Genomic DNA, 3,850 nt, shown 5'->3' with positions numbered 1-3,850 from the left:
ACTTAGTAAGCATTTGATGAAACTAGCTGTTGTTTTTGTTGCTGCTACTATTCTTATTAATAAGGAGAAGATGGATGATAATGACGATTAAAGTAGAAAGTTAGAACTTGTATCTCCTGACCTCTCTTCCCTGCTCCACCAGTGCTTTTTCAGACTTTTCCACTCAAGCATCTCTATTGGCCAAAGGCAGTGAAGATGCAGACCCCAGGAGGAGGGAGGGGAGACGAAGGTTCTAAGTGTCCTAGTGTAAGTCTTATATTTGAAATCACTTGTTTTATCTTTTTTCACTTGTTTTACCTTTTTTTTATATTTAGTTTCACATATCACTTACACAGTATGAATAGATTCAGTGTGCTTTTTAATATGCTATTCCTTAATACAGTCATGCCTGTTCTAATCAAAATGTTTTAAATTACTTACCAGATCACTTCAAATGTTTAGTTTTTGTCCAAAAAATATTTAAGAGAAATTCATGCCCCAGGGAGTTTCCCTCCAAACACATGCCCAGGGGTACGCATACCTCATTCTGTGTCACCATAATTCTCATGCCTTCGTGGTTCAAGGTTTTCCTTCCAGAAAGATCAAAGAGAAAGACATGCAGTCAGTCATTAAATTGTCAAATATTTATAAAACTTAATTTTGTGGAAGACATGTAATAATTACTACAGAGGATTCAACCACACACCACCTCTAATCTCCAAGAGTTTATCATGTTTAGCTATGCTGGTGGTGGCTTCTGGATGTGACTCACATCTCCGCCTTCCCCAGCTGGTGAGGAGGGATGTAAACCCATTTGTGCCCAAATTTCAGTGGCTCCAAGACCCTTTCTCCCTACTTGGTCATAGAAAACCCTTCTTTGACATAGTCCCCTCTAAGAATCCCAGGGTCCTTACAGGTATCCACAAAGTAGTCCCATTGGTCCCTTGCTGCTGCTGGTAGTCAAATACAACTCAGTCTTAGGATCCAACAAATCCATGGAGGTTTCCCTCTAGGCTGGCATCTACCCACGGTGCCACTGCTAGCAACAGGGTGCCAGCAGGGCTGAAGACGTGCTATGCCCCTATTCCATTATTCTCATAAAGAGAGGAGAATCTACTTTTACTTTTGCCCATTTGGGGGTCTCACAGCAAGCTCTTGAGCTCCCAAATAACATGAACGGAGTGATACCATCTTCCTCTTGCCACCTGAGCCAGGACTCTGTTGCCTCCAGCCTCTAGATTTCCACAGAAGTGCTGCCTGAGTGTTACCTTATTCTCACTCCAATCACTGCTGTCACCACTGCCCTGATATGCACAGAGCAGGAAACCCTCCTTGGCCGGCAGACGAGGCTGTGGCCGCTCTGAGACTGCCAGAGGCTGCACCTAAGGCAAGAGATGCTAGTCACCACTCAGGGAGAGCGAGAAGAATGTGTCTAAGCTGCACTCAGCTGGAGGTTGCTTGAGCCCTAAAGTGTTATGGTCCTTCCTGTGCACACAGAGCCCCACCTCTCACAGAACGTGATACAAACAGAGGGGACTCCTACCACATTTCCTGCAAGCGTTTCCTGTAACTTGGTTTTGATTATGGCTGTATATTTCCAAACCCCAGCTGGACAAAGATAAAATCTTTTTCATGTAAATCAGTGAATACAGATAGCTCTGGGGACCCCTTCCAGGTCCATGGGGGTGCCGTACTCTCTCTCACCTCAGAGCCTTCCCCATGCTATTCCCTCTACCTGTCTTACCTTTCTCTCTCCTTCCTTATGCCGTTCACTCTGAGTAATTCTTATTCTTCCTTCAGGTCTCAGGTCTTTCCTCAGAGAAGACTTCGTCGACCCCTGGCCCCCACTTCTGAATTGGATGCCCTTCCTCAGGTCTCACATAAACCCTTCAACTTTCCTTTCTTATGATTACACTTTATAGTACTTGCTGGTTTGATTGTTTCTCTCCCCTGGAAGATTTAATCCTGTGAAAGTGGGGATCATAACGGTCAAAAGCCAGTCCTTGCCTAATGTTCAACAGAGATGTCATCAGCACTTGTTAACTGAATGCAGGAATGGAGGGTGGCTTAGCTCCACTCTCCAGAAACTTTTTGTGTCACATGGTAAAGAGGAGAGAAATAGCTATTGGGCAGGATATATTCTTTTGGTCTAAGCCATGTTCAGATGAACAAAATGACCAAATTGTGGTACAGCCAATCAGATGCTTTAGACCATCTTAGGAAACTATTTGACTCATCTTAAATGCAATAATACCCAGGACAGAGAAACTGATGATGCAATCTTACTCTCCAAAACAGAAGGTCTGGCAGCCGCTTAGTCATGTTGCGATGATCCTGCTGTGATAACTAATGCCTGACATAGGGGACTTGAACTTAGGAAACCCTTAGTTTGCAACTTTGACTTAATAGTAAAGCTCCCCTTCCATTAGCTTTGCCAAAACCACAGCTGTGAGAGTAGCTGCCAATAAAATCAGCACATTTGTAAAAAGCAGGGAGAAGTACGGCGTAGAGCAAAGAGTGGCCGAGAGGAAAGCAGGAGATGGAGCCCCAGCTCCTTCACTCCACCTTTCTGAGTCCCACGTGTCTAGAAAGAGTGCTCTGCCACCACTGACATTGGTTACCACTCTGGGCAAAGGTCCACTCCAGGCCAGCATTTGGCAGTAACATTGGTCACTGTACCTGAGCTTTCTGGGATGTGGGGCTGCACAGTAGTTAGCAGTTTGGGTCTCAGAGAATTGTGACCTGGAACACTTGTCTTGCATACGCCTCAGTTTCCTTGTCTGTAAAATGGAGATGATGATAATAGTACCAACTTCATCAGGTTGTTATGATTAAATGAGAGAAGTTCTTATACATGAAGTACTCAGAACAGTGCCAGGCACACGGCAAGCCCTCAATAAATATTCCCCATTGTTGTTCAGTGACTGTACATGGTTTATAACACTTCCATATTCTTGTACTCTGCGTGTGTGTTTTTAAGTTAGAGCAACAAATAGGTCTTCTATCATTAATAGAGCATTGGGAATCCTGCCTCAGTAGGAAATGTGATCAACTCCCATTATTTCCATTTCAAAGGAGCATTTGTGGAAGTCAGGTAATTGCATTGCATTTTGAACTATCTCATAAGCTGTGGCATTTGATGGTGAAAATTGAAATACCTATACATTATTTCTTTTAAAGAAAGGAAACCATGGTGATTATTTATTTATTTATTTATTTATTTTTGTAGCATCACAGTGCATTGTAAAAGAACTCTTTTTGAAAGTCATTTTTAAGAAGGGATATTTTTCTTTGTCATACCTTATATGATTGCAAACTTCCTGGCATATTCTCTAGCATTTACTGGTAGGTTACAAATATTTCTTTGTACATTCTCTGGGTAACACCCAGGAAATGGAAATAAGCAAGATCTGTACTTAGCAAAATTCAGTCTTTCAGATTTTCAAAACAAATTTACAGTTGAGCCATATAAGCAGATTTATTTTTAGTAGTCCACAGAAGTAGAATGCAAGAAAAACATTGGCTTTCTTATGGGAAGATTTACTCTCTTATGATTAATTTTTAAGTGGGTTATATCATAATGAATAATTCAATCCATTTTCTAAGTTTATTGACTTGTGAATTCAGTGAGTGAGACTTAACTATAATTTTGAGAATTCTTGGGAGCAAAAGTCAGGTATTTAGAAAAGGGGAGGAAAGGCTTCTTATTTCTTAGTTATGAAAGAGAAATCTTCCAATTTCGTTGTCTATATTCATGGCATAGAGAATCTGTCAGTCACAGAATCTGCCACCCATCTCATCTAAACTCTAGAGGACTCCGTGTTAATTGCCAGAAAAATCACAAAGAGAACAAATTTCATAATATTTATTT

At 41.4% G+C, this 3,850-nt stretch overlaps 1 long non-coding RNA gene across 1 annotated transcript; it reads right to left on the bottom strand.

Moving 5' to 3' along the window:
• Positions 1 to 412: 412 nt before the first annotated feature.
• Positions 413 to 2,761, bottom strand: LOC307182152. Its single transcript, XR_013827135.1, has 3 exons — positions 2,659 to 2,761; positions 1,724 to 1,944; positions 413 to 569 (listed from the first exon to the last, which is right to left on the bottom strand). It is a non-coding gene; the product is annotated as an uncharacterized lncRNA (long non-coding RNA).
• Between the last annotated feature and the right edge of the window lie 1,089 nt (positions 2,762 to 3,850).

Source organism: Stenella coeruleoalba (genome assembly GCF_951394435.1).
Source record: "Stenella coeruleoalba genome assembly, chromosome: 2".
NCBI lineage: Eukaryota > Metazoa > Chordata > Mammalia > Artiodactyla > Delphinidae > Stenella > Stenella coeruleoalba.
The sequence above is the reverse complement of the archived record's forward strand: the minus strand, read 5'-3'. Positions and strand labels throughout refer to the sequence as shown.